Raw genomic sequence first — 15,190 nt, forward strand, 5'->3', positions numbered from 1 at the left:
AGACATATGAAGAAATTTCGTATATGAATTCTGGCAAATTCACCCAGTGTAAAATTTCCTCGGAAAATTTCACCCCCTGGAAACTATCCTCTCCATTGAAAATTCTCCTAGCAGAAAATTCGGCCTCCCCTCCCTACCCGAAAAATGTATGCATACTTCCTAATAAGAAATAAACCAATGGGCGAATTTTTTAACTTTTCCCCAGGGGCTGTAGGGGGTTATTTTATCTTCAAAGACATAGTTATAGGGCCTTTCAAGTTTCAACTATGCTGAACAAAAGAGCTATCTAGAAATTTTGATCGGACAATTTTGGGAAAAGGGGGGTATGGGAGGAGGCCTAGTTGCCCTCCAATTTTTTGGTCACTTAAAAAGGGCACTAGAGCTTTTCATTTTTGTTAGAATGAGCCCTCTCCCAAAGTTTTAGGCCCACTGGGTCTATACAATCACCCCTGGTTAAAAAACACGAACTGTTTGATTACTTATCAAAATCCAAAAAGAGATCATTGACTTATTAATAGTTTTTTCTGCGTTACCAAAATTATTGTATTCATAAAACTTTACAATTTCACGAAATGTAATTAAACAAATAGAAAACGTTTGTCAGCTAAAGTAAGGCGCAAGTTTAAAACTTAAAACAAATATAAATTACTCTGTATATAAGGGAAACTACCCTCTTCTCGACACCTTGCTCATTAAAAAAAAGTTTTTTAGTGCTTTAAAAAAAAAATTTCTAATTGCAAATTTTCTTTAAAAACTTGGTAAAAAGCCAAACTTTACAGTAAAGAGTAAGGATCTAAGGAGGAGACAGCCCCCTTCATACAAAGAATATTCTTCTTATATTTTCCTTATTATGGGTCAAAATCTATTGGCAGGCAGCCAACAAAAGGGCAACAAACATTTTTTTCATGTTTTTCCCTATTCTGCTCTCTTTCCTTTGGTTTCCATATAATTACTTTACAGTCCCAAATTTTCAGGGGGGAGGGGGCATAACTGCCCTGCTCCCCCTTGCCGGCACCCATGCTATTTACTTACCATTCATTAGTATGAAGAATTTGCTTTTTTTTTTTTTTTTTTTTTTTTTTTTTTTTTTTTTTTTTTGCTCCAACCAAATCGTGTATGAAAATTTTTGTGGAAAACTGATTAGGTGTTACTCAGTCACAAATTAGAACTTGTATTTTTCTTATTATGGGTCAAAAATCTATTGGGAGGCAGCCAACAATGGGGCAACGAACACTTTTTCCATGGTTTTCCCCTATTCTTCTTTCTTTCCTTTGATTTCCTGATAATTACTTTATAGTCACAAATTTCCAGGGGGCCATGGCCCCCCGGCCGCCCCCCGCTTGCCGGCACCCCGGATTAAATTCTATATATTATTCTCTTTAATGCCTATAATCCGTTCCTTTAATAGGCTATAGTAAAAAGTAAGATTTTGGGTACTTACATATTACACCAAATAGACTCGAAAAGTTTACTCTCTTAGATGTGCGAAAACCGGTATTATCTGTCTGTATTTAGAGACAATTAGCGTTTGCTCAAATGAGAAACTACGATGTAGGTATGTTTTAATTAAGTATTTGATATATAGAGTTGGTATTTTGGTCAGATTAGGTTAGTTATATTTCATTATGATTAGCCTGACTTCACTTTTCGAGTGTGTTTGTTATAATACATAAGTACCAGATTCTGTGTTTAATTTTTTTTTAAATAAGATGCATTTTTTAAATAAAGCTTTTTGTTCATGCAATACTCTAGTAGCAGTTGCAATAGAAACTATCTAACGAATAAACTACCATATAATGGGCATAAACAAGAGTATACAATGCTTGAATATTCAGAAGCAAGTAGGATTTTGATACGGATTAAAAGCACTCTACCTCTCTCTCTCTCTCTCTCTCTCTCTCTCTCTCTCTCTCTCTCTCTCTCTCTCTCTCTCTCTCTCTCTCTCTCTCTCAGCGATAGCAAAACAATAATGCTTTACTCCTGTCTAAGATATATGACAGCAAATTAACAAAAATCTTGAGAATTCCACTATTTATCCTAAGAATGTAGTAGATTTTCAGTATGATTCAAGTTTTTTTTTACGATTTTTGAGTTTGTCCCTTCTCTACCCAAACTAAATTCAACCGTACATGCCTATTACAGTCATGGCTACATAAAAAGGGTGGTAAAAGGGGTAAACTTACAGGGACTTGGGATTACATGGACAAAAAAAAACACATCGAAAATTCCTTTATATACATTTCTTTTTATGTTTTTACGAGTCGGACAAAATTACGGAGGGGGATCCCCTAACCCTTTTGAATAAGACCTTGTGTGTGTATCTTCTTTTTACACAGGCGTGATGGCGTCAAACCATTGGTTGTAAATTATTGAAAGAGGAGCTATTTAGAAGAAAACTTATAAATTTGATGCATATTTAAGTATCAAGAGATCATACCATGGTAAAGGGCCAACTTCCGGTATATTTTGGGGAAAATTTAACCTAAACATAAGCAAATACGCATGGGGGGCCTTGGGTTAAGGCCCTGGAAACTCTGGGTTAACCGAATTTCTGGAGAGTTCTTATCCAAATTATCAATTTTTTTTATTATTTCCCTTCTCATAAAATCCAAAAGCCAAAAGCCAAACTTTATAGTAAAGAGTAAGGATCTAAGGAGGAGACAGCCCCCTTCATACAAAGAATAATCTTTTCAAATAGGTTTCAAATCTTTTTCTTGCTTTCAGTTTATAAGCTCCTTTTTTATTTAATTTCTGATTGTTTTCCAAATCACACCCAGGCCTAACCAAGATATAATTTGAGGTACGTTCCCTTAGATCCCTGGTCAATTGCTTGTAAAATGTGTAAATAAATAATTATATGTTGATTAGTACCGTCCTAAGTTTAAATTTGTAATTCAAATTTTGGATAAAATTTGAGTATACTTAAAAAATTGCCGATGAATAGTAATTTTGGTGAAAAGTCCTTATTAATATTACTAATAAAGAATTTTGGTTGGATGAAAAGGAGTATTATTGTTTTATGAACGGAAATTCTGTGAGACTCTTGGTCTTATACATAACTGAAGCCATCACAACCTCTACAATAGGTTTTCCATATCGATAAATACATTGCATATATTTTTGTATAGTACATTGAAGTACTTCATATAAATAGAAAAAGATAAATATTACCATTTAATATTGCTAAAAAATAAGCTCCTAGCAGTATTTGCCACCTCAGGGAGATTTCATGGCAGGGCTGATAATGACCTGCCTTGCCTTTTCCACCTCTGTGCGGGTAGATACCTCTGCGCGGGTAGATACCTCTGTGCGGGAATGTAACATATTAGCTGCATAGAGGAACATTCTAATTAATTCCCACTCCCTCATCTTAAATATGTATTTGTTTATTAGTAATTAGGGCAGTTGTTGGAAGACAAGAAAATTCGGATAATTATAGAAAACACAAGGAAAACAACTTAATAAGGGGCAATTTCGGTAAGAATATGCCGTCAATTTTTGCTTGCATTGCAAGAGTACCCATGAGCTGATATATAAAGTCACTATAATCAGAAATGTCTCCCCTGAACGGAATGCTAAGAATTTCTATATTTTCCCCCTGAGCAGATACGTTTTTTGTGTTTTATTATATTTTTTTTTGTTTATAGGAGTGATTGTATTTATCTGTCTGTCACTTTGAAAAAGATTTTATTTTTTACAGTTATGAAGTATAAAGGTGTCAAATGTAGTGGCTCTTGGCATTCAAAATTTAATTAAAGATATTGAAATAAAGATTTGTATTTGATTTTCTTAATCTTAGTTTTAATGTTTTACTTTGAACAAAATAATTTGATAATGCATTACTTTTTATAAACACTGAGTCTAAAGGAATTAAATATTTTGGTGTTTGATAACAAAGTTCAAAACTGTCGATATTGTTAAAAAATATCCGTCCAGCCTTTCGGCATTGCTCAACAAAACTTAATGCTGGGAGCTTATATCTCAGTTTTTGTAAGTAGGCTATTGTTTTGTGTATTTTTTTTAGCTGCTTAATTTTTTTCATTTTTAAATACTTTTACTTTAATTGACATACTTTTTCCATTAACTTTATAAAATTGTTTGTCTCTAAGCTTCATTAAATAAAGAAAATAAAACAAGTTTCTTTATCTGAAAGTAAGGAGCAAAATTAAAACTTAAAGAGAACAGACATTATTACAAATATGAGGGGTTCCCCCTCCTCAACACCTCACTCTTCAAGCTACTGTTTTTTGGCACTTTAAAAAAAATTTACTTATTGTTCTAATTAAACGACCCTAATTAAATTGGGACAAAATTTAAACTTTAGCACAAAGAGCGAGATGTTTAAGAGGGGGCAACCCCCCTTATATGCGTAATAATTTCAATTCGTTTTGTTTTAATGTTGTTCCTTATTTTCAGTTGAAAAAAATCTTGTTTTTTTTTATTTATGATTGTTCTTTAAATATCGCCAGGATACCTGTCTCCACCTCCAAGGAAAAATCCCCCAATGAGAAAGCAATACATATAAAGAAATACCCCCTGGACAATTCAATTCTGGCGAAAATTTACCCTGGACAATTACCCTTAACATGTCCACGCGTAAAATTAAATCGGTAAAGAGAAAGCAATACATATAAAGAAATTTCGTATATGACTTCTCGCAAATTCATCCAGGGTAGAATTTCTCTGAAAATTTCAACCTCGGGAACCATCCTCTACATTGAAAATTCTCCAAATAGAAAATACGTCCTCCCCTCCCCACCCGGAAAATGTATGCATACTTCTTAATAACAAATAAAACAAAGGGTGATTTTTACAACTTTAAGACCTTTCCCCGGGGGCTGTAGAGGGTCAATTTATCTCTAAAGACATAGTTATTGGGCCTTTCAACTATGCTGAAGTAAAAAAACTATCTCAAAATTTCGATCGCCCGATTTTGGAAAAGAGTGACGTGGAGAGGGCCTAGTTGCCCTCCAATCTTTTTTATCATTTGAAAAGGGCACAAGAACTTTTCATTTCAATTGGAATGAGCCCTATCCCGACGTTCTAGGCCTACTGGGTCGATACTATCATCCTTGGGAAAAAAAAAAACAACAAATAAACACGCATCCGTGATTTTTCTTCTGGTAAAAATTACAAAATTCCACATTTTTGCAGACATGAGCTTGAAACATCTACAGTCATGGGCGCCCATATGGGGGGGGCAGGGGGGGGGGCCGCTGCCCCCCCCTGGCTGAATGATGCTGCCTTATTTTTATATTTTTGTTCTGAGATTTCTATTAAATAGCATTAAAAGTAGCAATTAGACGAAGTTTGGCCCCCCCCGGGAATTCAGCTTATGGGCGCCCATGTCTACAGTTGAGTTCTTTGATACGCTGAATCTGATGGTGTGATTTTCATTAAAATTATGTCTTCAAGGGGATCTTTCGCCCTTTTCCGAAGATCAGTCAAATTTTTTCAGGCTCGTAGCTTTTGATGGGTAAGACTAAACTTAATGAAACAATATATTGGGAATGAGCATAATCAGCCAATTCTTTTGATGTATCTATTGGTATCAAAATTCCTTTTTTTATAGTTTTGGTTGCTATTGAGCCAGGTCGCTGTAAGTAAGTTACAGTTTATTACCACGAACTGTTCGATTACCCATCAAAATCTAAACAGTATTACCTAAGGTATTGTATTGATAAAACTTCACAATTTCATGAAATGTAATTAAACAAGTAGAAAAGGTTTTTCAACTACAGTAAGGGGCAAGTTTCAAATCTGTTCCTTACTTTCAGTTGAAAAGCTCATTTTCTTATTTAATTTCTGATTGTTTTCCAAATCATACCCAGGCCTAACCAAGATATGATTTGAGGTACCGGTCCCTTAGATACCTGGTCAATTGCTTTTTAAATGTGTAAATCAACAATTGTACGCTGATTAGTACCGTTCTATGTTTAAATTTGCGATTTCAATTTTGGATGAAATTTGAATATACTTAAAAAATTGGCGATGAATATTAACTTTGGTGATAAGTCCTTGTTAAGATTACTACTAAAGAATTTTGGTTCGATGAAAAGGAGGATTATTTTTTGTATGGATGGAAATTCTGTGAGACTTTTGATCTTATACATAACTGAAGCCATCAAAACCTCTACAAGAAGTTTTCCATATCGATCAATATATTGTACATATTTTTTTAAATGCATTGAAGTACTTCATATAAATAGACAAAGGCAAATATTACCATTTAATATTGCTGAAAACTAAGTTCCTAGCAGTATTTGCCACCCCAAGAAAATTTCATGGCAGGGCTGATGATGACCTGCCTTGCCTTTTCCACCTCTGTGCGGGTAGATACCTCTGTGCGGGAATGTAACATTTTAGCTGTATAGAGGAACATTGTAATTAATTCCTCCTCCCTCCTTCCTCTGTCAACATTTATCTGAAGCCTCATGTTTGTCTATTAAGATGTATTTTTGTAGGAATCTACCCTTCCCCCACCTAAACAATGACTAACACCCCCCTCATTATAGCCGTTACGCAATTACAGATCACCAAACGAAGCATACTTTCATTACAAATAAAGCGAATCAACTTGGTTGAATCCGGTACTACCACCGTGTGGGATTACTTCTTTTGCAACTGGACAACCTAAAATATAGTTATTGATACTTTTAAATCAATTAGCTTCTTAGGATTTTAATTTATTGCAAATTCGCCCTCTTCGGGGTAAAGTGGTAGTTTGGTGCCTTTTTATATTATATAAAAAGGATACCTTTTTATTATATAATATTGGATACCTTTTTAACAACATCCATAGTATAATTACATGAAGTGTATATGACACTGTGGCATGACACAATTTTGGAATAATCAAAATCCGACGATTTGCAAAAATGACTAATAGCGATTTGTTTAAATGCTAGCAAAACCTTCGGGGTTTGGTCAAATATTACAATGACAAACACACTTTATAGACATGTTTTGGAAATAAAACTAACATACATAGAAATGCCAAAGATACAAGAATTTCAATAATATGGCTGTTTGGGATATCTCCTTGTGAAAGATTTTACCCCTACGTTTTAAATTTGATATGTTTATGCCTATTAGACGAAAAGATCCTGCAGAATTCGACTAGTCTTTTAAGGGTATTGATTTTATCTCTATCCTATAAAACAGTGTTGGATCTTTATTTCCTGGGAAATTTATATGGACACGTAGTAAAACAAAGGAGCATCATATAAAAAATGGCCGTACCTACTCCACGGCTCAAAACACATTTGTTGAACTTCTAATGGTACTGGTGCAATATGCGGGAACCGCGAAGAAGTCAAGTTTGATTAATGCTAATGAAATAAAATAAAATAAGATAAATATATATTAGTTTAGAAACAAATTTGGGCTATATATTTGCACATTGGGGGGGGGGGGTAAATCATAGCTTATATTAAATACAGAACCTAACCTAGGTAACTTTCCCCACCCCTCAACTCCAAAAAATCGTTTGAATATTGTAACTCAATGAGAAACAACGGCTTTGCAATCATTTATCTATAGCGGTCTCTTACAAATAGCCCGTTTGACGGGTTTCGTGACTGGTTTCCTTGATACAGTTTATAGCGGTGGGCCCGCATAATGCACCAGTACCCTTCTAATTTTTTCAAGACACGTTGACCCTCCTTTGAAATGCAACCCGTACTATACCTCTTTATTTAAGAATGATAAAATTCATCTACTAATTAATATTTTTAGCATATACATTATTCACCAGTGCTTTTATGTGAATTTTATGGTTTAAGAATAAATGATGGTAATCGTTATGGTTCTGAAATTCAAATGAACAATTTTCGGAAGGTAAAGGATTTTGAATCACATGTGAGGCATTTTTCTTTCTCGGATCTAGCAGTTGATGCGCAAAGAAGGCGTCGCTTAAGCTGCTGGATCCCAACACAGTTCCTAAAGTGTTCCAAAGGCTGAGAACATCAGTCACTGCAGAAATTAGCTCTGTGTAACAACGGATATTGGATATATAAGTTGTTTGGATTTGAGATATATAATAGCTTTTGTTAGACTTGACGGATTTCTTTGAGAAATATCGGATGTTTTCAAGAATGTAATTACACTTTTTATTCTTGTAAACACAAAGATAGTCCAAACCAGATTATATTCGTTAAGTTTTAGCTTGGATGATAGAGCAAAAAAAATTCGACATAGCTTTACGGTACAGAATAAAGATGAAAATAAATTATTTTAAGAGTAAAACTGTAGTTTAGGGATTTCTCGCAATCTTGCTTATCTAAGCGAATGGAACTTTCAGGACTGTTTCTAAATCCTATATTAGGTCCCAGGAAGGTATCTTAGATCCCCACCTGATACGATTTTCACCAGTTACTTTTCACGAACTTTGAAAAATTTCTGGGTAAATTCCGAGTGCATGACCACCTATAAAGGAGACATATTTAAAAAAAAATAGTAGGCTACCATTATATTGCTTATTTCATGCTCTTTCTAAATATCATAGTCGCTTTTCTCTCTCACACCTCTGGTGGTACCATATAAAGTCCAAGGATTTATAGTCGCAATGTCTGAAAAGAAAATGACGAGGCAAGAACTTGGAAATATCTTTTTGCGCCCAAGTTAGGGGCTGAGATCCATTTATCTCCAAAAATCTGGTCAAAGAAACTCCCCACCACATGAAAATTTAAAAAGAACATGGGTCCTTATAAAATGTGTAGGGGTGTTCAACATCCTCACAGAAACTACTCTGGTCTCACTGGGGGTCTGATCTGGGGGCCCCCCCCCCCCCGAAGATTTTTTCCCTGTTTTTTTCTTTTTTCATTCTTTTTTTAAAATAAATTTGTCAATTGGTCAATTATTGGCACCTTTATCACATCGAGCCCCCTCCCCCAAGATTTTGCTCATTGGTGCCATTGTCACATTGGGCCTTCCCCAAGATTTTGCTCTAGATCCACCCCTGTCTCATCTCCTTATAATTTTTGGTTGCATCCCCCTTCATGAATAGCAACTAGACTACTAATTGCCAGTAATATATGGTAAGCCTCAATTATTAATTACATTTAGACATACAGTAAATATATGGCAGTAGTCCTCACAAGATCTCCCTGGCCTTTAAAGGGGCAGGAAGACACGCGAGTTATTCAGACACTAAAGGTCTTTTTTTGTGACTTTGGCTTTGACTTCAGCGCTAAATTTAGTTCATTACGCTCATGAATATAATAAAACTTCCCATTTTTGACTTTTTTAAAAATTATTATCAATTACTTCGGGGAATTAATAGCATTTTTGAAAACCTTACAAGATAATACCTGAAACCGATTATTAACACCGGTTTATATACAAAAAAAATGAGCATAACAAAGGAAGCGTGGTCAGTTTTAGATATCTAGCTGATTCACTTGGTGTCCCCGTCTAGCCGGTATAAGGCCTTTTTTTGCAAGCTTGAAAGCGAAACCAACTTACTCCAAGAAATTAATAGCATTTTTTAAAACCTTGCAAGATAATAACCGAGACTGTTTATTAACACCGGTTTATATATAAAACTTTATTATAACAATGGAAGCGTGGCCAGTTTTCAAATATCTAGCTATATCACTTTGTATTTGCGATCAGTCGGTATCCGGCCTTTTTTGCAAGCTCGAAAGCGAAACCGGCTTACCTTATTATAGTTTATTTCCATTATTCGCGACTAATGTAGGAAAATTAATTAGGCTCATGAATGTAATAAAACCGTACTTGGGCATTATATGGGCAGGTACAAGGAAACCAGTCACGAAAAACCCGTTTTTGACGGGTTAAGTCAAGGCACCGCTATAAACTAATGTAGTGCATAGCGTGGTTTTCATTGCGTATACAATATTTAAACTGTTGTTTTTTGGGGCTTAGGGGGGAGGGGAGGTACCTGGGTTAGGTTAGGCTGCGTATTTAATATATGCAATGCTTCCCCCCATCGCCCTAATTTGCAAATATATAGCCCAAATTTGTTTATAAACTATTATATATTCATCCTATTTTATTTTATTTCATTAGCATTAACGAAACTTGACTTTTTAGAAACTTCCATATAATGCCCAAGTACAAATAAAACTACCAATTTTGACCTTTTTTTTTCTTTACGTTACTATCAATTACTTCAAGAAATTAAGAGCATTTTTTAAACCTTGCAAGATAACAACTGAGACCAATTATTAACACTGTTTATACATACAAATTCATTATAGCAATGGAAGCGTGGTCAGTTTTTGAATGATTTGCCTTTTCTCTCGTTATTCGCGACTAATTGGTATAATTTTTACAAGCCTGCGTTATAAGCCACTTTTGCTTTCCAGTGTGTTTTTGAAATAAATATCAGCCACAATAGGTGAACAGAAAATTGTGTTACAATTTTTGATTTTCAATCGATTTGCATACCAAATTTTGATTTAAAAAATACCCTCCAATTATCTGAATGTTAACGAACTTCCGTGCTGATGCTTTAGGTTTTTGGGATTTTTCTGTCTCTGGCCAAAAGTCCTCTACCTAAGGTCAATATTTTTCCCTTCATCAGCATCTTGGGTTGTTCCAGGGTCGACAGTAGTCCCCTTGGCACCGCCTCGGTGAGTGGCCTTGCCTGTGACTCTTCCTCGTGCACCTCCCACGCTGTCTCTAATAACTTTACTTTTTAAAATAAACATATTTGCCGTCTTTAAAAGCAGGATACTTTTTTTTTAAGAAAAAAAGAAGTAAATAATAAAACCATAGTGAGGGTGTTTACCGTGAGCGTGTTCCCGGTCCGACGAAAAGTTAATAATATTTAATAAAAAATTAATATTTCGTTCCAGGTGAGAGCGAATTAACAGCTGAAACGATCAGAAATTAAATTCGTATTAAATTTCGTATTTAATTTTTGTGAATACGGTTAACTAGCGTATTTACTAAATTAACTTCTTCACAATCATCATTAAATTGGGGAAAATGGAGGCAAATGAACAAATTTATGAGAATTTATAAGTGTTAAGGCATTAATGCTCACATTTTTCACATTTTGCTAATTATTCATTAAAATTACTAATTTTTCCATAACCATTATAATGCGTATTAAGGCATTAGTTAATAAACCGTTCCAGATTCGCTGTTAATTTATATTAAATATGAAGTGAATACGTATTAAATTAAGATTTCCACCGGGAGCACACTCTGTAGGTATTCCCAGATCATTCCTGTCTCTGTTTCTTCTTCTTGTTTTTCTTTCATACAGTAACGTTTTACGAAAATCGGGATTTTTGGTGTCGTAAAAGCAATGCCTGTCATTTGAGCATAGATTATAGTCCATAAACTAGGCAAATTAGTCTTTTTCTTTTATGTGTAGGCGTGGAATCTTAATACTTTTTCTAACGTAGGAGGTGATTCCGGCTTCTTTTTGTTCCCATCACTATATATAAATGATAGATAATTATAAATAATAATTATATAATGTATATAAATAATAAATAATTGTATATACATACAATTATATATATTATACACTGTATACAAATAATTATATTATCTATACACAATGGTTCCCATTTAGAATCTGGACTTGCAGGGCTGACTTGTAGGGCGTTTTTGATATTCTAAATACATCGATGCATTTTGTCGAATTGGTATTTTGTAACTTGTCAGCTCTTTTTTTATTAGATACATGAAATTAGTTAGCGCTTTGTAAAGTTAAAAGCCAAAATGCTTCCTTATGGAGAAAGAATTTCTTTCCTTCTATACAGATTCTGTAAATTTTGGACAAGATTACTACCAAAGCACTTGCATGGCACGGGTGGGGAACCTTCAACCCGTGCCCCTCTTCCTAATTCAAAATTTCTTGCTTTGCATATCGGAACTTGAAACACCCGGTATAGAATTTTGGACTTAGCATTCGACTGAACTTTGAAAAATTTCACCCTTTAGATGCTATGTTTGAGACTCAGAGACTCTATCCTCCTATAAAATGATTGAATGACCCCCTCTTTAACAACTGATTTGGAAAGTGTAGCCTATAGAGATTAGCGATCTTGTACCTACGTACTGTGTAATAATCGTTCATTTTGTATGGACACTATGTATATTTAGGGATGAATTGCCATATCATGGTAGTGTAACCTCTGAAAATCAGTGGCTATGAGTATGACATTTCTTAGTTCTAAACCGACTAGCTATCTCAGAATTTTTTGCCGGACATTATGATGACCCTAGTTGGTCAGAAAAAATTGTTTTTACGCAGAAAATTGGCAAATTTATGCACATTCCAGCGGCCTAGTCTAAAATGGAAGTCTATGTAAAAAGAATATCACAATTCTGCCCTTTGTTGGCCAAGGTTTTTGTTTGCACCTAAAAATGGCCACAATTGGTACTTTATTTTGACCAGATCATTTTTGTGCATTGAAAAAATGTCACAACCTTGAATTTCTGATTGAACGAAATTCCTCCTGATATTCTACGATTGCTTCCTATTTTGTTATTAAAAACTATTAAAGAACTACATGTTTTTGTAGTATTTTTTTTCAGTGTACCACAAAAATAAATTCTGTGCGTATCTATTGCCACCATGTTATTCATGGGTAATTTTTTTTACAGTTTGATATTCTATATAAAACTTAGGAGATTAAAAAGTTAGGTAATTTTTGGTGACAAATAGATTTGTCGGCCGCATGTGAGTAGTTTGAACTACCAGATATAAAGGAAGACTATAAATAGTACCTAGATTTAATTTGAACCATAGCCTACTTCCTTTTTAGCTTATTAGCTATAATGTTTTATTTTCGTTGGCATTTGAGGAATTTTAGTTAAAGGCGTTCTAAGAAGTTCTAAGTTAGAACTAATTGGACTTGCCATCCCTCTTAGAATATAAATTTCTAATACTTCTAAACTCGTTTTGTATTAATGACATTAAAAACGGAATGGATTTGTGCCTTCCAATCGGGAGTTCTTTCATAATTGAAAGTGGCAATGGGTGCGAGGGTATTAAGGCATTTCCAATTGCCAAAAAAGATTTTTTGTGGAAATTGACTATGGTCTATTTCTCCATTAAAGTGCTTTTTCTTAGAATGGACAAAAGACAAAAACGTTCCATCATTACCGTTGCAAAGTTTCAATAGATATTTTTCAATAGATCAATAGATACATCAAAAGAATCAGTTTATTATGCTGATTCCAAATATGTAAGATTCGTCAAGTTTATTGTTACGCATCAAAAGCTACGAGCCTGCAAACCTTTGCCTGATTCTTGAAATAGAGGGAAGGGGGAGCACCCTGAAAAATTCAAGAAATCTTCATGATTCAAGGTCTCCTTACCGTAAAGTTTGATTGTTTGTCCCAATTTTTAAGAACGGCTACTGAAACACAGTTTAATCAAAATAGGAAGCTTTTTAAAAATGCTAAAAGCTTTAGCGTAAAGAGCAAGATATTGAGGAGGAGGAAACCCTTTATATACTGACTATTTTCTGTTCGTTTTGAGTTTTAGTGTTGCTCCTTACTTTCAGTTAAAAAAACATGCTTTTTTATTTAATATTGTACACTCCTCTGTGCTTGCGCTTTGCTCAGTAAAGCCAAGAAATGTGATTCTTTGCAATGATTAAATGTTGTTGTTGATATAATCCCTAATACTATAATCCCTAATACTGTATAATCTCTAATACTATAATCTCTAATACTGTTTTACGGAAGTCATTGTTTTTCATTTTAGCATTGAAAAATTTTAAATTCTGGTTTGTGTATATTTCTGAGAACAATTCTCGTTCATTTAGCTTTGCTTTCTAATGATACTGATCTTACAATTTGCTTCATATGAAAGTTATTTCTTAAAATATGTTAATAAAAAGTCAGGGCTATACCTGGTTGATTTTAATTCAGACACACACAAATAAACGATATCATGAAATATCTCCTTTTTTTTTTTACAAATTTTGCCTTCTAAATAAAAATCGTTGCAGCATTTAAAAAATGAAGACAAAAAGCGATCAGTTTTTTTTTGTCATAAACCGTAGTAAGTGACGCTATTTTTACTACAACCCTTTACGATAAAATAAAAGTTCAAAATAGGGATAAAAACCTTTTTAATAGACAGTGTATAATAAATTTCACAAAAATACCATATATTTCGGTCACATATACAGTGACCGTCATCAGTAGTTTTACTACTGATGACGGTCACTGCATATGTGACCGAAATATCTGGTATTTTTTGTGAAATTTATTATACACTGTCTATTAAAAAGGATTTATCCCTATTTTGAACTTTTATTTTATCTTCATGGAAAGGCAGTTTGGTCTCCGAAATTATCCACAACCCTTTAAAAATTAGTAATTTTTCCAAATTGCTAATTTCCTTATGTTCCTTTTGAAAAAAGTGTAGTTTCGGTTGAAATTTTCCCAAAAGCATTTTACCATGCTATTTATAATTTATTCATTAAAAACAAGTGTAAAACAATAAAATAAAATGAAGAAAATAGTTTTTACTAAAATAATAAAAGGGACATGAAAACTTGAAACGAACAAAAAGTATCCTAAACATGAGTTTTTGCTGTCCCTACAAGCCATACGGTCAGTGGTTAATTTGTGCTTTACTGAAGGTTTATTAGAATTTAATAAATTTCGTCTTTTGAAATATTTTAGCTGACAAAATTTTTGTTAAGTTTTCAGCTAAAAAATTGTTTTAATTCTTTTTTATTACCCAATAGCATTTAAATGAACATTTTTAGTCTCAAAGAACTGAGATATGAAAAATTAGTTTTAAGTTTAAACAGCGTGTCATTTAGACTGGGAGCTCCTCTCATGTTCAAAGTAATTTATCTTCTCTCAGGTTTTGTTTCTGGGTTTTACTTTCGTGTGGAAAATCTCGTTTTCTTAAGTATTTAACTTAAATTCTTAAACATAGAAATGAAGAACAATTGTAATTGTATGTTGTTCGAGGACAAGGGCTATATTCCTTGGAAGATATTGAACTTTATGTATTTCAAGTATTTCATTTCCGTAAAAATATGAAATGCTTCTACCACACCATTTCAGTTTTCCAGTGTAAAATAAAGTATACCAGTTTAGTGTGAGGTTCAAGCCATATCTCCTTCATCTTGCGTTTCGTATTGTTTTATTTTCTATTAGTGCCCTGCTAGCTGTAACTATCCTATTTAGCGCATATCCTTTCTGTTCGATCCGTAATAATTAAATATATCCTATC

General features: G+C 33.7%; 1 protein-coding gene across 1 annotated transcript in view; it reads left to right on the forward strand.

The window, feature by feature from the left end:
- The first annotated feature begins 7,975 nt into the window (after nt 1–7,975).
- Nucleotides 7,976–15,190, forward strand: part of Ddr (discoidin domain-containing receptor 2) — a 191,375-nt gene continuing 184,160 nt past the window's right edge. Inside the window, exon 1 of the mRNA XM_089104637.1 lies at nt 7,976–8,098. The gene's annotated coding sequence lies outside the window, so the exon portion shown is untranslated. The remainder of the gene's footprint in view (nt 8,099–15,190) is intronic.

This window comes from Artemia sp. Qi Xiang Cuo, chromosome 18, assembly GCF_049724085.1.
Source record: "Artemia sp. Qi Xiang Cuo chromosome 18, ASM4972408v1, whole genome shotgun sequence".
NCBI lineage: Eukaryota > Metazoa > Arthropoda > Branchiopoda > Anostraca > Artemiidae > Artemia > Artemia sp. Qi Xiang Cuo.